Genomic DNA, 20,428 nt, shown 5'->3' with positions numbered 1-20,428 from the left:
GGATGTCTCAGTTCAACCAATGCACACACACACACATTGGGATGCAAGGTGCTATGTCAGGTCAGTGCTGAGACACAAAGCTGCTCAGTTAGGACAAGCTTTGAGCTACCTGAGAGGCAGCACACGACTTCAGTGCAGGTACAGGAGGGCACGATACTCTGGGTGGCTAAGGCACGGTTGCCCTGGTAGACAGGGCACTGTCTCAGCTCAGGCTCCAAGGGTCAGGTGCAGCAGTGACACATTTTGCATCATATATCATTAAGGAAATGCAAATTTAATCAACAAGGAGACCCTACCATACCCTTATCTGAATGGCCAAAATCAAAATATTGAAAACACCAAATGAAGATGAGGGTATGGAACAGCAGGAATTCACATTCATTGCTTTTACTAATGCAAAATGGTGTAGCATTTTGGAAGATGGTTTGGCAGTTTCTAAACAAAATTTAAAATATCTTACTTTATAGTCCAACAATCATACCCCTATATTTATTATTTACCCAAATGATCTAGAAACTTACGTCCACACAAAAACCTGAAAATGGATGTTTTATAGCAGCTTCATTAATAATTGCCAGAACTTGGAAGCAACCAAATTGTCCTCAGTAGATTAATGGACCAATGGAATTTTATTCAGCACTAAAAACAAATGAATGATGCAGCCATGTAAAAGCACAAGGCAACTTAGACATATACTGAGTGAAACAAGTCAATCAGATAAAGCTACGTACTGCATGGTTCCATATGTATGATATTCGGGAAAGACCAAAGTATGGAAACAGTGAAAAGTTTGGTGGTTGTCAGGAGTTGGGGAGAAAGGAGGAATAAATAGATGGAACACAAAGGAGTTTGGAAGTACTCGGTATGATACTCTAATAGAGGATACAGCTCATTATGTATTTTTCCAAACCCATAGAACGTACAACACCAGGATGAAGTGTAAATTATGGACTTGGGTGATAATGATATGTTGATGCAGGTCATCGATTGAAACAAATGACAGCACACTGGTGGAGAATGTAGATTGCTGGGGGGGGCCTGTGAGCGGGGGACAGGGAATATGTGGATATGTGAGAAATCTCTGTAGCTTCTGCTCAGTTTTTCTGTCAATCTAAAGCTGATCTAAAAATGTGTGTGTGGCTGGGCGTGGTGGCACAAGCTTGTAATCCCCGCGCTTGGGAGGTGGAGACAGGAGGATCAGGCAGGTTAGAAGCCACCGTGCTGGCTTAAGAGACCCTGTTTCCAAACAAAAATATAAAATAGGTCTGGGAGTGTAGCCTGGAGTTAGAAGGGCTTCCAGGAACCCCACTAAAAAAAAAAAAAAAGGTGTGTGCATGTGCGCTTAGTAGTGAACCCTTGGGTGCTCCATCACTGAGCACCCTTATGCCCTCAGTCCTTTTTGTTTTTTATTTTGAAAACGGGCCTTGCTAAGTTACCAGGTTCTGGCACCTCGAACCTATGATTTTCCTATCTCAGCCTCCCCAGTACTGGCTTATGAAGTCTATTTTTTAAAAAATTAATTAAAGATAATCAGTCAGACCTTGAGATGTAAATTTTGTGTAATAAGATTTTTCTTTATTAAGTTTTTCAGAAATTTTATAACAGATTTATCTAAGAATTAGATGAGAAAGATAAAGTATCTACAAGTAGGCAAGGTTTTCAATCTGCATTCTAACATGTCTATAAAAGTATGAACAGCTTCTCCAACCTCTTCATTTCCAAGAGAAAATTTGGATTTGTAAGGTGGTTACATAATTTTTAATTTATTCTAAGGAAACGTTATTTTGAAATAGATATTAGAAATAACATTTTAGATTATTTCCTGTCCTTCAGATATTGCCATTGAACAAACAACCTGAAATTGGCTGGTGTCTGAACAGATGCTGAAGCAGAATGAGCAAGGTTAGTGCTGACACCTACCGTTAGAAGCTGGGTATGAACTCCTTTTCCCCCACACAGCCCTTTTGTGAGGAGTCCGGGAATTGCGGGGCAATGGCTGCCAGTGTAGGAGGGACCAGAGTCACTCAGAGCCCCGGTATTCCAAAAAGAAGGGCAAGACTATCAATATTTTCTAAGATAAACCTTTTGAAGATTTTGAAACTACAGGATAAATTATTTCTGAGGCATTTCCAAGTTTTAATCTGGAATCTTTTCTTCTGAGGCTCTGACTTCTCCCCCCAAACATTTATTAACTTGAAAGCAACTAACATTTATTTTTATTTTAAACTATTTTATTACAATATAAATTTGCTGTAGAGAAATAAAATACAAAGAAGCAAAAATTAAAAATCACCTGTTATCCCATTGCTCAGAGATTAGATCTATTTTAATTAGAAGACTTAATCTAATTAGATCTTGGTATGTAACTTTACATACCAAGAAACACGTGGTGGCACACTCTTGTAATCCCCGCGCTTGGGAGGCAGAGACAGGAGGATCGCGCAGGTTTGAAGCCAGCTGCGCTGGCTTAAGAGACCCTGTTTCCAAAAATAAAATAGGTCTGGGAGAGTAGCCCACAGGTAGAAGGGCTTCCAGGAACCCCAGTACCACAAATAAATAAATAAATAAATAAATAAATAAATAAATAAATAAAAATACATATGTATATATAAGGGTTTTGTTTTTCAAAAATAGAATTTTACTATGCATAATGTTTTGTCATTTTAAAATGTTTGGGAATCATCATGAAGTGTCATTATTTTGTGGTATCTTTAACAAAATCTCTCTCTCCGTGTGTGTGTGTGTGTGTGTGTGTGTGTGTGTGTGTGTGTGTGTTATTGGGGATGAAAGCCAAGGGCATTCTACTTCTGAGCTACACCCCCAGCCCTATTTATTTATTATTTTTGTTCTAAAACAGAGTCTTTCTAAGTTGCTGAGGGCCTCATGAGCTGCTGAGGCTAGCTTCAAACCTGTGATCTTCTTGTCCCAGCCTCCAAATACTGGGATTTCAGGTGTGTGCCTCCATGCTCAACCCACTCTGTTTTTCTTGCGTTGTTTCTGTCCTTGGCTCTTTAAAAATAGGTAGATAGGGCTGCTGGGTTTAAAGCAATTGTTTGGGAAGGGAAAGAGAGAAAAGAGAAAGCTTCCTTGACCTTGGTTTTTCTTCTTCTCTGGGACATTGCTGTAGATTATTAATCAGCTCTCTTGTAGTTATCTTTGTTTTCAGAAATATTTCCCACCCCAACCTGGGACATAGCTGGGGCATTATGTCATGATGCCTATTTTAAAAGCTGTGCACCATGTGAGGTCTCACAGCTCATCACCTCACAATTATTTATGTGTCCCACAAATAGCTCCTACCTGGACTGGTGAGAAGAGACTCTGAATGTTGTGCTCCTGCAGTCAAATAGAAGCCCACTCAGTCTAGCCGTGGACAAAGAGAACAGCAATGCTGCGATCCCTAGGCACAGAGTTCTGAAAAAATTGTAAATGGGCTGAGGGGGCTGATGCACACCTGTAATCTCAGGACTTGGGAGGTGAGACAGGAGGCTCACAGGTTCAAGGACAGGCTCAGCAACTTAGTAAGGCTCTCAGCAACTTAGTGAGAGCCTGTTTCTAAATAAAAAATAGTAGCTTGGAGGTAAAATGTCCTTGGGTTCATTCAAAACCCCAGTTACACACACACACTATATATGACATATATATATGACACACATATATATATATATATGTAACAATATGTTACATTTTATATAACATATAATATCTATATTGAGAATGAGAGTGAGAATGTCAGTGCCAAGAGAATGGAGCAGAAACCCTGAGAGCTTTGATATACAGTGGAAACTCCTGAACACTCAAGCCCACATTTATTTGGGCGTCTTGTGGTCTTGTTCTTGTATTCCATTCCACTTCCCTTGTCTGAGAGACATACACTTCTAAGAATAATATTCTTATTTATAAGAACTGTGGAGGACATGTCTCCTTGTGGAATAAAGAAATTTTCCATTCTTTTACCCTCTTGTTTACTTGTTCTCAAGGCAGTTCATGCTAATTTGACTTTCTGTCTTCTTAAAAAAAAAAAAAAAACATGAGAAGGAGGAAGGGGGAGGGAATGGGTGGGAATTGGGTAAGGGCTGAGTGGGTGATGTGTGCATGTATGCCTACATCATCTTGTACTCCATTAAGATGTATGACTACAATGCACCAATAAAAAAAAATTTTTAAAGGAATTTTGGCTGGGCGTAGTGTACACACTTATGATCCCAGAACTTGGGAGTCTGAGACAGGAGAATTGCAAGTTTGCGGCTAGCCTCAGTAACTTGTGAGGCCCTCCGCAACTTAGTGAGACCCTGTTCAAAATAAAGAATAAAATAGGGCTGGGGGTGTAGTTTGGAAGTAGAATGCTCTGGGTTCAATCCCCAGTACCACAAAAAATGGGAGGAGTGTATTTTTACAGCACTTAAAATGCATTGGGATTCATTTTTTAGAGATGGTTGGCAGCAGCTAACATTCTTCTTGGGAGATCTAACGCTTAAAGGGTCTGTGTTCTCAGGGGTAAAAATCATAAAAATGCTCCTTTTATTCATTCAGATCTAGTCAAAGCACTCTTTGTACGGCTGCTCATATTTGCTTAGCATTTTGGAAGCCACAATATGCTGTAACACTTTATAAAAATCACTTTCATAGAGGACCATTTTATGTTCATTGAAATAGAAATTGTTACAGAATGTGGCAGAAGAACGTGATTGGAGAGGTGGTGAGCTCTGGCGACACTGTTGACACACAGTCACCTGAGTGTACAGGAGTCAAAACATGGATCTGGTGTCCTGGTGCAGGTTCAAAGCCCTTCTCTCCCGGTCATGTACCACATGAGTCTTGTGATAACTAACTTCACTTTCTGTGACTCCGTTTTCTCCCCTTTAAAATAAGTTAAAATACATGTAAAATGCCTAATGTGAACTCAGGCACTCTGCAAGTTTTCAATTAATATCAATTCTCATAACAAGTTATGAGAATTCTATTTTATTATAGAAATTCTATTATAAAAGAAACATCTCAAATCATTGGCTTGTCTTTCTCATTTAACTGTTGTAAATTAAAAAGTGCCAAATTAGCCAGGTGTGATGGCGCACCCTTATAATACCAGAACTTCAGAGGCTGAGACAGTTGGATTGCAAATTTGAGGCCAGCCTCAGAAACTTAGCAAGACCCTGTTTTAAATGAAAAAAATTTTTTTTAATGGCTGGGGGTATAGCTCAGAGGTAGAATGCTCTTGGGTTCAATCCTCAGTACCAAAAAAATTAAGTATCAAGTTTAAAAAATATTTGTTTGACGGATACAATCTCCTTATTTAGAGGATTTTAACATTCCTCAAATTCTCTCCAGGGAAAACAGTCAAGAGAAATAATTTTTTCAACCTTTATTGTCTCTGTTAGGTGGGTTTTTTGTTTTGTTTTTGTTTTGTTTTTTACTTGTTTCACTTACTGGTATTTGCTCTCCTTAAGTAGTTCAATCTGCTCTGCGTTTTGTTTCTTTTACGTGAAATTCCCATACAGACCTCCATCTCACGTTTTATGTACTTGGGAGGGGCCTCTACTCTCAGGTTATTAAGCAGGGTCCTCTATAGGCCTTACTGATGAAGAGAACACAGAGGACAGCATACATTTTTGCTGGGTGTGTACAGAAAGGAAACAATTATTTGGCCATTAGTAATGGTCCCTTTCCTGGAAAGGGGCAAGGGAAGAGTAGAGGAGGAATGTCAATTCACACTCGGTTAAATACATGTGAACAGTTCACAGAATCTCTTTCTCCCAGGATTCTGCCTCTCGGGGTGGTCACTTCCTTTTTTTTCACTCTGTGAATGAGACATATTTCATTTATTCAGTCTTTTTCTCTCCTCAAAGTATGGATAATTACATTTTAACTAACTGTAGAATGAAATGAAGAAAACCACATGCATATTTTTTAAAGCACTAAAAATGAGAATTTAGTTTTTCTCTGATTTTCTGCTGAGATCACTGTCCTGGCCTTGACTTTTCTGAGTTCACTACTTGTTCCACAAAACATTTTTTTTCTCCTTTAATTCTCTTTCTTTTTTAAAGTACAAAATACACTAAATTTTTATGACACTAATAGATTCACAGAAAATCTGATAAAAAAGGCACAGATCTTATAAACCCCACCCACCCATCCACCCACCAAATGTGTATATTCTGCCCATTATCACATTTCCCACCAGAGTGGTATATTTGTAATGCCTGATGCATCTACACTGACACATTATTATCACCAACATCCATGGCTTACATTAACCTTCATGCTTGGTGTTGCCCATTCAATAGGTTTGAAAAAAGTGAAATGACATGGATTCACTGTTACCCTGTCATACAGAGGATGTTCACTCCCTGTCAGTCCTCTGTGCTCCACCAACTCGTGTCCATTTCCCTTCAAACTCCTATCAACCACTGAGTCATACTTTGCCTTTTCAATAATGTCAGATAGTTGGAATCAGATAGGATATCTGATTGGCTTCTTTCAGCGAGCGAAATGCATCTAAGTTTTCTCCATGTTGTTGTCTAGCATTTCTTTTCAGTGCTAAATAAAATTCCATCGACTGAGTGCACCACAGTTGACTTTCCTATCCACCTACTGAAGGGCATCTTGGTTGCTTCCAAGTCCTGACTATAAAGCTGCTATAAACATCAACGTGCAGATTTTTGTGTGGATATATGTTTTTAACTCCTTTGGGTAAAATCCCAAGGATCACAATTGCAGAATCATACAGTATAAGTATGTTAATTTTGTAAGAAACTCCTGGACTGTCATCCAACCTGACACCTAGCTTTTCCACCAGTGATGAATGAGAGTTCCTGTTGCTCCACATTCTTGCCAGCATTTGGGGTTATGAGTGTTGGGATTTGGGCCATTCTAATAGGTTTGTAGTACAACTCATCTTTTAAAAATTGCATTTCACATAGCCGGGCGTGGTGGCGCACGCTTGTAATCCCCGCGCTTGGGAGGCAGAGACAGGAGGATCGCGCAGGTTCGAAGCCAGCCGCGCGTGCTGGCTTAGGAGACCCTGTTTCCAAATAAAAATGTTAAAATAGGTCTGGGAGTGTAGTCCGGAGATAGAAGGGCTTCCAGGAACCCCAGTACCACCAAAAAATAATAATAATAATTAAAAATTGCATTTCACAAATGACATATAAGTTGGAGTATCTTTTCATATGCTTATTTCCCATCTGAATATCTTATTTGGAAAGCTGTCTGTTAAGGTATTTGTTCGCTCTTTAATTGGGTATTTCATTCTCTTATTACTGAGTTTTAAGAATTACCTATATATTTGTATAATATTTCTGTCTTAGCATTCTCACTGCCATGATCCAAAAGCCTGACCACTCATCTTAGAGAAAGGAAGATTTATTTGCTCCTGGTTTCCTTTGGAGATTTTTGGGTTAAGTCGTTGTGAGGCCGGACCAGGGATCTCAGGGCATAGCAGTGTGGAATGGAGAGAGGGAGAGTATGGGGGCTCGCTCCTCACATCATCAAGAGCAAGGGAAGAGAGGGCCTTCTGTAATCCCAAGGTCATACCCCAGGGGTGCCTCCCTGGCAATCAGGCCCCCCTTCCAACATTGCTATCTTGTTTCTGTGAGGCTAGGGGGACATTCTAAATTCTAACCATTACAACTTCTTTATCAAATGTGTCTTTTACAAAGATTTTTTTTCCCAGTCTGTGGCTTGTGTCTTGTTCTCTTGATAGTGTCTTTCACAGAGCAGAGATTTTCAATCCTAATGAAGTCTAGCTTACCAACTCTATCATGGGTCACAGCTTTCATGTCATGTCTAAAGAGCCATCACCAAACTGAAGGTTCTTCTCCTGTTGTTGTCCTGTAGTTCTGTAAGTTTGCTTTTTATATTTGGGTCTGTGATTTGTTTTGAGTTCACTTTTTGTAAAGGGTGTAGGCTCTGGATCTAGATTCATTTTTACACATGTGGACGTTTAATTGCTTCAGTATTCCTTTCTAGAAAGACTGTTTCTGCTCCTTTGTCGAAGTCGGGCGACTGTACTTGTGTAGGTCAGCCTCTGAGTTCCTCATCCTGTCCCATCGACCTCTGTGTATTCTCTACCCAGCACCAGGTCTCTTGGTCACTGCAGCTTTGTGTGAGTCTTGATAGCGAGTCCTGTCAGTCTCATAGCTTTGTTGTTCTACCTTCAAATGAAGGCAACTATTCTGTCTGGCTCTTTCACTGCACCATATACAATTTAGAATTACACACACACACACACACACACACACACACACACACACACCACAAAAAGCTGGGCATGGTGTTGCATACTTGTAATCTCAGATTTGGGAGTCTGAGACGGAAGGGTCACAGGTTTGAAACCAGCCTCTGCAATTTAGTGAGACCATCAGCATTCCCTGGAGAGACCCTGATTCAAAATCAGAAATAAAACTGTGCTGGGGGTGTAGCTCAGAAGTAGAATTTTCCTGAGTGCAATCCTCAGTACCATGTCCCCGCCCCCCGAAAAATAAACTACTACAAAACAACTCACTGGAATTTTCATTGTGATTTCTTTGAATCTATATATGAAGTTGGAAACAATCGAGATATTGACAATACTGATACCTCCTGTGCAGAAAAAAATCTATTTTCTTCTTATTTCATTGGAGTTCTATAGATTTCTTCATATAAATCTTGTATACATACAGTTAATTTCATATCTAGCTATTTCTATGAGGGAAGGTGCTGATGTAAAAGGTGTTCTGTTTTTACTTCAAATGTCACATATTCATTAAAGGGATGATGGAAAGTGATTGATTTTATTTACTAGAGTGGTATCCTGCAACCTTGCTATGATCACTTCTTAGTTCCCGAATTCTTTTCTCTCCACCAGAAAAAACGATCAATCTATTCTACGACCAACTAACTTTTCCTTCCTTCCTTCCTTCCTTCCTTCCTTCCTTCCTTCCTTCCTTCCTTCCTTCCCTCCTTCCTTCCTTCTTTTTGTGCTAGAAATAGGATCCATGGCCCTATGCCTCTGAGAGAGAATTTTCTATATAAATAGAAAATTTCCCCAACCCTGAATTTTAATGTAAATGATCATGTCATTTGTGAATAAAAAGAGTTTAGGTATTTTTCCCCTATATGTATACTTCTTATTTCTTTGTTATCCTGTTTCATTAGCTAGAACTGCAATAGAACAGAATGACCTTGCTTGCTCCTGAACTTTTGAAAAAGTTGCCAGTTTCTCACCATTAAGTGTGATGAAAGTTCTAGGTTTTTTGTAGACACAGCTTATCAAATTGAGGTCATTCTCCTTTATTTTCAGTTTCAGAGAACTTTTATCAAGAATGTGTATTGATTTTTGTCAAATGCTTTTCCTGCATTTATAAAAATGTATTTTTTCCTTTTTATCAGAGGTGATGTGATGGATTACCTTGATTAATTTTAGAATGTTAAACCAGCCTTGCATATCTGAGACAAATCTCATTTGGTGTGATGTGTAACTCTTTTTATATACTGCTGAATTTGATGTGCTATTTTGTTGAGGATTTTTACATTTATGCTCATAAGAGATATTGGTCTGTAGTTGTTTGTTTGTTTTACTGTACTCGGGATGAAATCCAGGGGCAGTCTATCTCCAAACTATACTCCCAGCCCTATTTTTTATTCTTTATTTTAAAACAGGGTCTCACTGAGTTGCCAACAGCCTCACTAAGTAATAGCTGACACTGCCCATTAAACCGGGATCCTCCTGCCTCAGCCTCCCAAATGCTGGGATTACAAGCGTGGGCCACCATGCCCAGCTTGTAGTTTTCATTCTTGGGGTGTCTTTGTGGTTTTGGTTTAATTTCCCTTGCTTTAAATTTTATTCTGAAGATAATATTTATTTCTGAAGTTATTTATTAAATTTAAATTGACACATTTATTCTGAAATTATTATAAATTAATAAAGCTCACACTTTCTTTTGATTAGTGTTGATTAACATAGCATCTTTTTTCATTCACTCTTTTTTTTGAGGTACTGAGGATTGAGCCCAGGGGCGTTCTACCTCCAAACTACATCCTCAGTCCTATTTATACATTATTTTGAAATAGAAGCTCACTAAGTAGCTGAGGCTGGCCCTGAACCCGTGATCCTCCTGTCTCGACCTCCCAAGTACTGGGATTACAAGCATGCGCCACTATGCCCAGCTTCGTTTTTTTTTCTTAATCTGTGTATGTCTTTATATTTAAAGGCATATGACATACACTCTGGCATCTTGGAATTGGTGTATTCAGGCCATTTATGTTCAAAATATTATTGATATAGTTGGATTAATAGTTACCATATTTGTTACTGCTTTCCACTTTTTACTCTTGCTCATTATTCCTATTTTGTCTTTTCTTTTTCAACTGTTGTGGTTTTAATCATGCATTTTATATGAATCTATTGTTTCTCTTCTCTTATTCAGTTGCTATTAGTCAGCTTTCTGTCCCTGAGAAAATCACCTTAGAGGGAAAGATTTATTTTTTTATTTTTAATTTTTATTTTTTTTGGTGGTACTGGGGTTCCTGGAAGCCCTCCTACCTCTGGGCTACACTCCCAGACCCATTTTTACATTTTTATTTGGAAACAGGGTCTCCCAAGCCAGCGCACACGGCTGGCTTCGAACCTGCGCGATCCTCCTGTCTCTGCCTCCCAAGCGCGGGGATTACAAGCGTGCGCCACCACGCCCGGCGAAAGATTTATTTTGACGCATGGTTTCAGAGGTGTTGGCTCTGAGTCATGGTCCCATCACTGTGGGGCATATTCTAGATTTAAACCGTGACTATAGTTAAACATGGGGTTTTGTTTGCTTGTTTGTTGCTTTTTAAAATGGTTGCTTTAGTGCATGCAATATACATTTACAACTAATCCAAATCCATTTTCATATGACACTGTACTAGTTCAACACCCTTATAATGACAAAATAGCTCTAATTTTCCCTTTCATTCCTTTATCATCATTATTGTTCACTTATTATCATTATTATTGTTATATGTAAGCATACCCAAGCTTTGTGAAGAGAGAGGCATACACATAACCAAATACATCATTTGTATAAAATTGAGCGAAATATTGTGTTTGACCAACTGGCATTGGAGTAACTCACTTCTTTATGCTCTTCCTTTATGATTTCTGATATAGATCATATTTTTCTCCAAAGAACTTCTCATAACAATTCTTTCAAGGTGGGTCTACAATCAACATATTTCCTTAATTTTGTTTGTCTGAGAAAGTTCTTATTTTCCCCTGATTTTTAAGGGATAGTTTTGAAAGATACAGAATTCTAGGTTGGTGGGGGTTTGTTTGTTTTTCCTTGTAACATTTCAAATATTTTACTGCATTCTCTCCCTACATGCATAAAAAATGGATATAATTCTTATCTTTTCTCTTCCATTGAGAAGGTATTTTTTTCTTTTGCTTCTTTTAAAATTTACTATCTTTTGTTTTCTATAGTTTAAATATGATATGCTTTTGAATTTTTTCTTTTTTCTTTTGGTGTGTGTGTGTGTGTCGGGGGGGGGCGTGTTGTTGTGCCTGGTATTCTCTGATTTTCCTGGATCTATGGTTAGTGTATAATATCAGTTTGGAAAATTCTCAATCACGTAGATTACTTCAAATGTTTCTTCTGTTCCTTTTTCTCTTTCTCTTTTTGATATCCCATTAGGTTTATATTGCATTTTTTGTGGTTGCATAGTTCTTGAATGTCCTGAAACTTTTGTTTGTTTGTTTGTTTTTTGTTTTAGAAATTAGTAGTATTATATCCTCAACTTTAGAAATTCCTGGTTTGATTGCTCTGACTCCCCTGCCAAGCCTGGTCCCGATGCTTGCTCTGTCTCATCAAACTGTGTTGTGCCTACTGGCAATGACTTGTAGTTTTTTCTTTAGAGCTGAACATGATGTTCTTGGTGAAATGAGCTGCTGTAAATAAGCTCTGAATAGCATGTGGTGAGAATGAGGTGGAGAAGTAGCCCGTAGTCCCATAAATGAGCCTCAGTCTTTTAATGTACCTGTGCCACTGAACTGTGACCTTCACAGGCGCTTCTCAGCCCTCGACCCCTGACTGAGACGGGATGGTTGAACTTAGCTGGAGTTGGCTGTTTTCCTTCTCCTAAGTAGAAGGATAGAGTGGGCTGGAGTTTGTATTTCTCTTCTCCCATGCGAAAGTTAGAGATGCTTGAATTGACAATTTCCTTTTCCCCAGGTCAATTAACTCCTGCTAAATTAGTTTCCTCTGAGAGAAGACCTTGTTAAAACAAAGCTCTCTAGTGTATTTAAAAATGGTTCCTTGCCGAGCGTGGTGGTGCACGCTTGTAATCCCCGCGCTTGGGAGGCAGAAACAAGAGGATCGCACAGGTTTGAAGCCAGCTGTGCTGGCTTAAGAGACCCTGTTTCCAAATAAAAAGTATAAAATAGGTCTGGGAGTGTAGCCTGGAAGTAGAAGGGCTTCCAGGAACCCCAGTACCACCCCCCCAAAAAAAGGTTCCTTTTCCTATACTGTTCCTTTTCTTATACTTGTTAAAAGCCCCCCACCCCATTTACCATGAATACCAGGTTGAACTCCTGTAGGTAAAATTCACCAAAGTACAGACCTCCTTGCTACTGACTCCCCTTACAGTCCTCTAGGCCTCAAACCTGTGCACACTGGGCCTTCCACAAGGCATCAGTGATACAGTTCAAGTTTTTCTTGAACTGAGGCTGCTTTAGACAATGGGGGGTGCCAGGTTGGGCGTTCTCCTATGGTGCAATATCTTTGCCAATACCACTCCCCCACTGGGTCAAGTCCCTGGGAGTACAGTACTGGGATTTCTCCTCTAGGGGCCACAATTTGACTCACTGTTGAGTGCGCAGATGGAGCTGTCGTGGACTCGGTGAATTCGCTGCTGCTGCCGCCGGTGGCAATATGGCGCCGCTGCCACGCCCTCGACTGTGAGGTTGGCGTATTTCTTCTCTGTTTTTGAACTCTACTCTGAGTCCCTGCAGGGTGCGCTGAGCCCAACCCCTGGGAGCTTTAGCTGCTCTCTGCGCCGAGAAATCTGCCGAATCCTGCCCGGCTGTTCCGCAGCGGCTCACTTAGGCTCGCTGTCTGCCGCTCCTCTCTGGAGTTTGGTGGGCTATTGAGTGCGTTGGTCTGGTGCTGTCCGGTGAACTCGCCGCTGCCACCAGCAGTAAGGCGCTGCTGCCGCGTTCTCGGGCGTGAGGCCGGCGTATCTCCTCTCTGGTTTCTGGGCTCCGTTATGAGTTCCCCTCCTCTCTGGAGCCTGGTGCTGCAAGGCAAAATGGCGCCCGCCGCTTCACGCCGTGGCTCCGGCTGCAGCACTGCAGTCTGGCTTCTGGTGTCTCGTTTTTCCAGCCCTCTTTTCTCTGTCCCTTAAAATTACATCTTTTGTTTCTCTGCTGATAGTGTTCTCTGGCTATGAAAGGTGCTGATTTTGTGGTAATAGAGATTGTTTGTTAGCGGGGCTCGTAAGCCCCGTTTTGCTCCGTCGCCATCTTCCCGGAAGTCACAATAGTGAGTTATTAAAAACAGCCTGTCAAATGTAGAAAAGGGCTAAATATTCCAAGATATCTCTGTACAAAGAAATGCCACCATTAAAGACGATGTTGTAAAATAACCCTTATTGACATGTAAGGTTTGATAAATTGTTAAACCCATGAATTTGTTTATAAGTACCTTTATAGAGTTTGTATAATAGGTTACATCTTTGGAAAATATACAGTTAAGCATAGAAAAATCTGAAAAACTATTCAACAAAACACCACTGTGGTTAATTCTTAGGTGGTGAAATTGTGCTTTAATTTTATTTTCTATTAATTTGAATTTATTTTACAATGAGTGAATAGAGATTATATATTTACAATGATTTTCTTGAAAAAAATCATAGCCCTCTTGTGTAACCAGCAAGAGATATCATTTTAAAATATGCTAGGCATTATCATAGAAACCATATGAGCTACACAGGAAGTGCGTACAAAATTCATTTGGAGGTTCCATATGTATAAGGCATTGTTACAAGCAGGTTTGATTTTTTTAAAAGCAAATCCATTTAAGTGAGTTTGTATTTTGCAAAATATTTTGCTACTGGTGGCTTTTCTGGCCAATGTTTAATTCCTATCTACAATTCACATCGAACACTACAACATTATACTACACAGTTCTCAACCCATAACAATACTTGTACCTCTAGTAATGCTGTTCTCCAGGGCAAGACACAGGATTCCTGGGTAGGTTCCTTCAGAGAACACGGTGATTAAGGAGGCTCAGTGGTCAGCTCCGAGCAAGGCCTAGTGATGAGGGAGGCATGAGTGTGGCAGAATGGGGAAGGTCATGACCATCTCCAGCTGTAAGTATTAACAAGTGTCCAGCACCCTTTATGGTAGGTGGGAACAGAACCATCCAGACCTATATTCACATCAAGCTTCTTGAATGTTAAACAAGTTTAAGAAATCAGAAATCCGTCCTTAGGTTATTATGTCTTAAAACCAGTAATTTATATATTAAAGTTCATTCTTTTTAGTGAAAACAAACTTCCTAGTGATTTATTTTTCTCACTGTCGAATTTCAGTTTCTGAGGACTCTGGATACACATAGTGCATGTTCATCTATATAGAAATTTTACTTGCAGGCACCCATAAAAATCTAAGTCACAGATGGACTCTCAAGAGAATAGCTAAGTCATTTGCAGAGTTGGAAAGAGCCCAAGATAGAGAATGGAAAAACCCAAATCTCTATAGATGTTTTTCAGAATTTTTAGAGTTTAGGATTCCCAAAGCAGCAATTCCTAGCAGCATAGGGTTTCTGAAACATGCAGAAGAAGTGATTCAGAACCAAAAGGGGATAAATCATACAATGAATAATCAGAACTAAATGTCAGTAGGTGGCATGTATACATTCCCATATTCAACAACACGTAGTAAGCCCCTGCTCATAGAATCCTGGGGCCCATAGGCAGCTTCATGGAGGATTGTGACTCCAGACCACTGATTCTTCGTGTGTCCTCTTCAGCTCCCAAGCACTCTTGATGTGCAAAGTCAAGTTTGAATGAACACAAAGGGCAGCAGTGGGAAAAGAACAACATTGTAGGTACGTACGCAGACGTGTTTGTGCTCGGAATGGAGAGAGAGGTGCCAGCAAAACGTAGCTTTCCTTTCTTCCCAGGGCTCTTTGCTTCAGGATCTGGGGGCGGGTTGCAGTCATGCTTTTTCCTGCCAGCTCTCCCTCTTCAGCCCCCACCCTCTTAAATAGACTCTGGGGCTTGGAGTGACTTCTTTAATTAGATCTTCTCGGGATAAGCAGGGGAGAGAGAAGGTGTGCGTATGAGGAAAGCAGGTTGCTGATGCTACTGTCACCGCCTAGCAACTGGCCCCATGCTCAGGGAGTTTGGATATTTGGCTGCAGCTGTCTGTAGGAGGTGGCATATTTTCCACATGGGTTGGGACATATAGCAAAATCCTGAAGAACTAAATGAGAGAATCTGGTTATTCTACTCTCTGGCTTGCTAAGGGTTCATTCTCAAGATATCAAAATTCTTTTTGTGTTACTTCTCATTAAAATTATTTGTGATATAACCTGGGTGTGGTGGTACATGCCTATAATCCTGGTACTTGGGAAAAAGGAGGATTGCAGGTTTGAGGCCAGCCTCAGCAACTTAGAAAGACTCTGCTTCAAATTTAAAAAAATGAAAAAAGTGTGGGATGTAGTTCAGAGGTAGTATGCCCCAGGGTTCGATTCCCAGTAACAACAACAAAACAATCATTTGTGAAATATATTATTTTATTTACTTGCCTTAACAAATAGAGCATTTTGAATATAATTATAATGTAATAACTGTAAAGAACTAAAAACGTCAAAGGACATTTAAAAATTACCTTAGAAGATGCTATGATTGTAATTTCCCCCCATAAAATTAGAGTATTAATTGTGAAAAACAAAATTATGATTATTTGCAGGTTCCAGTTATTTGAGTTATTATTATTTTAGACATTTACACTCCTCATGAACTTGAGGTAAACTTGATGCATAAATATTTCTGAAACTCAAACAATAATTCCTTGCTTAAAAAAAAGGCTCAAAATGTTTGTTGTTGTTTTCTTTAAGGCTAGATTTTTTTTTTTTTTGCTTTAGAGTAAATCATTGAAAAGTTTTCCAAATGAGTTATCAATTTAAAAAAAAACTGGAAAATGTTTAAGATACCATATTAAAATAGCATTTTCACATTAATTCCACTAAAGCAATCATTAGGACAAAGTGTTTTTATGTTTATTAAACTGCACTTTCAAAACAACAATGGAAAAGAAAGGAAGAAAGAAGAAACAGCCCAAACCGAAGAGGAATGGGTCAAGTGGAAACTAGTTAAGTAATTTATTCACTGTTCCACAATCAAGCAGACAATAGTCCAAGAGCCTTGTTTTGCAGACTGCAGTTTTCACGGCTTCCCTAGCCCCTTGGGTGCTTTATATTTCACATTGCTTTCAGAACAAGTTCTTCCCAGGACCAGGCTATCCAGGCCACTTGGTCATGCTGAACCAACAAGTTCCCATATGTTCCCATAAATCTTCTCTATATAATATTCGCTGACAAGGCAGAGGGAGCTGGGCTCAGCATATCCCTCAAATGGCTATGTGACTGATGTAAAGGTGACATGCACTCTGTCTATCTCAACCATCTGAGCGTTGTGGAGATTACTGTTTCTGAGGACAACATCTGTTCTCATTAAAGAGACGTAAAGTGTTCTTAAGGCTCAGCTAGGTGTTTTATTAATGTGATCTATGCTGCAAGGTTCAAGGTGTATCAATTATTTACCTTGAGATGCTATTATAAATGTGTATTTGTGTGATGTCTAATACAGTGGACTAAAATAGTACCCTTTAATGTAAGAGGCATTTCACTACAGATTTGGGGGGGGGTTTACAGATCTCAGGAAGTGCTTGGTTCAATAGCTTTCTCTTTCTTTTTTGAATGTAGTAGTATATCTTAGAAAATATGTGTTCGTGGTGTATAATAGGTATATAGAGTAAAACAAGCTGGGTTTTATAAATGCCTGAAGGTCGTGCCACATGACCTTTCTTCCAAGACATGAGAGATAAAATTGCCTATGGCAGTTAAATTTGAAACCAATACATAGCCAAGATATGCAGTCATCCCCCTTAAAGAAAAAGTGTACTCCCAGGCTGTGGGATGTGGGTCATGAGAAGACAGAGTGCATAACTGACCAAGGGCCCAAGTCCTGTGCTCAGAAATCCTTCACTGTGTTGGCTCTGAAGCCAAGCTCCCGGGGTCTGCCCCCAGCCACCATTGAGCACGGTCAGAATACTAAGCAGGCCCTTCTCTGGGAGACACGGACTCCTCCACAGCACACTTTGCCTCTAGCCACCCTCCTGTGCCCCATCCCTGCCCCCAACGGCCTTGATGAATCCTACATAGACACTTCCCCTTTCTTTCTTTCCCTTCCTCCTCCCATCATGGTACATCAGCTCTTCCAGGCTCCCCTGGTTCCCTCCTTAATAAAAAAAAAAAAAATTCATGCAAGCTTCATTTCATTTTGACATGTACTACAGACCTAATACACAGACCTAATGCAATTAATTGGTTCATTACTACATTAGCAGCTAAGGGGTAAAAAAAAAAAAAAAAAAGTTACTCTCTGAAAAAGGTTGGTCAGCCCAGGAAACTCTGAAAAGGGCACCAAAGCAAAGCTGGATATGCTCAGCTCATGTACTTTGATCTGAGTTCTTGCTTCTCAACTGATGTTCAGTTGACTTTTTACTTCCTAGTGTGAGCCTTTCTTTGAGCAATTGAATTAGTTACCGGAGGGTAGTCCACGAGAAATTTTGTATTTCACATTGCTTTCAGAACAAGCCCTTCCCAGGATCAGGCTATCCAGTCCACTTGGTCATACTGAACCAGCGTGTTCACATATGTTTTCATAAATCCCATACACCCCCCTCAGCCCTATTTTTTATTCTTTGTTTTGAAACAAGGTCTCACTAAGTTGGGGAGGGCCTCACTAAGTAGTTGAGGTACCTGAAAACCCACCATCCTCCTGTTTCAGCCTCCCAAGTTCTGGGATTACACGGATGCACCACCATGCCCGGCTCTCAGTTCAGCTTCTAACTAGCAAAAGTCTTGTCCAAATCCTCCTTTCCTTTGTACCTCCTCTTTCTATATCTGAATGCTATGTATCAGTATTTAATCATGTGTTTTATTTGCCTCTTCATTGTGATACAGAAAAACATAATGAAGTACATCACCAGATTGGCCAGAACTCTGGACTGTTAAAAGCCTTGAAGGTACAGGCTGAAGCCATAGGATGCCCTTTGTAGCTGCATAACAAAATTTAAACTCTGAAAGCCTTCAAAAGAAGGGATAAAACTCCTTGTTTTGTTTGGTTGGTAAGAAAAGGCTGTCATTTGAGTCTTCCATTAAGGAAGAGTGCACTTTGGGAAAAAGTAATGCAATGAAAAGATTTTGATGGTAGGTTCCCAGGGTGTCGGTCATAATGTACCACATGGGTAGCAGATAAACTCTAATCATGTAGGCAAAACTCAGATCCAGCCTCAACACCCACCACACAGATGGGTAAGGTGTAGATTTGTCCAACCAGGGCTGATAAATCTGTCCTAGTCCAGTAAAAAATCTGTACTGGTGATTTCCCCTGAACAGAATCTCCAACACTGCCCCCTTCGGACATTCTATAACTAGTCTGAACCATTATTTCCCTTGTGACCGCAGAAGAAGCAGGCACCACCCTACTCCAGTATGAATTCAGCTTACTAAATCAGCATTGACCCTATTACCAGATAAGACCCCATTCCAAGGTCCTGTGGGTTAGGGTTTTAGCACGTCTTTTTGGGGAACACACCTCAACTTAGAGCTGTTAGATTTGATAATTCTATAAAATTCTCTATAGTTTTATATTGGATGATAAATAGAAGTTGGGATGTGACTAGGGACATTTACTAATTCAAACTGCTTAAGGAAGGGGTGGAGTATAAAAGAGAGGAGGGGGGCACTTGGAGAAGTGGAAGCCAGAGCAGGAAGGGGGCCAAGGAAGCTCACAGTTAACTGCTGCATGACAAGGGACAGCCGTGCTGTGTGTGAGCTCTTGACAGCTCTAGGCTGAGACCTGTGTCCTGGGTCCTTCTCTCATCCCGCACTGCTGCCTAGTTGGACAAGACATTCTGCCCAGCAATCCGTCGCCTCACGAGTCCTTCTCCCTCCACTTCCTAACACCCTTTGTCTCACCAGTCCTGCAGCATGATTGAAGCAAACGGAATGCACTTACGTTCTGTACATTCAGTTAGTGAAACACTTCGCCAGAAGGTTCTCCATATTCAAAATGCCTTACAATATTTGGTTGTTTTCTCTGTGTTAGCCTATTAATTAGGTTTTACTTCTCTGTTTTGTGACATTAACATTTGACTTTCAGCTAATCAGTTAAATGTGTGCCACTAGAAAACTATGGCTTCATAATTACTTCAGTATTTACATTCTTCAGGGTTGAAACAGCAATTTGCATGATGCTGTTTAAGAATTAATATGGATAGATGAAAATGACAGAGAATTGTAAAGAGGCCCAGTGATGTGGGAAGCTATTCTCCAGCAATTCCTTGTTTTTGCTTGGGAAAAAAGAAAAAAGAAAGGCAGCTGTGGGTGCTTTAGGCTACTCTGGCTTTATGGAATTTTCCACTAGGTAGTATGTATTCAGGTCACATACACAGTGAGATTTCCTGCACTGACAGTAGAGATAAAAATGCTGTGCAACACAGTGATAATTGTGCCCCATTTAGGCAAACCACAGACTGGTACATTTTTATAGCAATTGTCTCAGAAGCATGAGAAACTCTTTTATGGGCATGCTTTAAATATGGATTCATTAGCACTCAAACAATAAGAGGACATGTGCTGAAATGTATTTTAATGAGAAATGAGTATTGAGAGGTCTTCAGAGTTCATTCACATTTCTATACACTTTATAGCCATTAGCCAGTGGTTATTTCCCTGGTCAAATTTAAGAGTAAATAAACCTTCTCTTCCCACTTCCTGTGAGTGGTTTTCTCAAATCCTGATAACATATTTTAAATATCTAATATCCATTGTTTCTACCTGTTATTGTTGGGTTAAAGCAGAAGGCTTAGTAGCTTCACCTCATAGAAGGAAGGGCTGAGGATGAAAATGAATATTAATGCAGTCCATTTTTTTTTAACATTCAACAGAGGATCTAGAGTCAAGATGAATAAGACTGTATACTATCCATGAAATATTTGTGAGTCTTACTAATAGGTAAGACTAGTTGCTAGGTTCCCATGTTATCTGGTTGTGGCATATCTGTTGGACTTTTAAGTCCATCCAGCAGATAATCTCCTTGGTATGTAATTCTGTGTTTGTAGAACAATTGGTTTTTTTACTCACTGCATATCATCAGCAAAGCTGCCTTGGGGCTACAAAAA

General features: G+C 39.9%; 1 pseudogene across 1 annotated transcript; it reads right to left on the bottom strand.

Annotated features, from left to right (window-relative positions):
- Positions 1–18,088: 18,088 nt before the first annotated feature.
- Positions 18,089–18,669, bottom strand: LOC308270518 (protein RER1-like; annotated as a pseudogene). Its single transcript has one exon. The product of its transcript is annotated as a protein RER1-like (transcript).
- Positions 18,670–20,428: the final 1,759 nt, after the last annotated feature.

The sequence above is a fragment of the Muscardinus avellanarius genome (genome assembly GCF_963383645.1).
Source record: "Muscardinus avellanarius genome assembly, chromosome: 11".
Classification (NCBI taxonomy): domain Eukaryota; kingdom Metazoa; phylum Chordata; class Mammalia; order Rodentia; family Gliridae; genus Muscardinus; species Muscardinus avellanarius.
The sequence above is the reverse complement of the archived record's forward strand: the minus strand, read 5'-3'. Positions and strand labels throughout refer to the sequence as shown.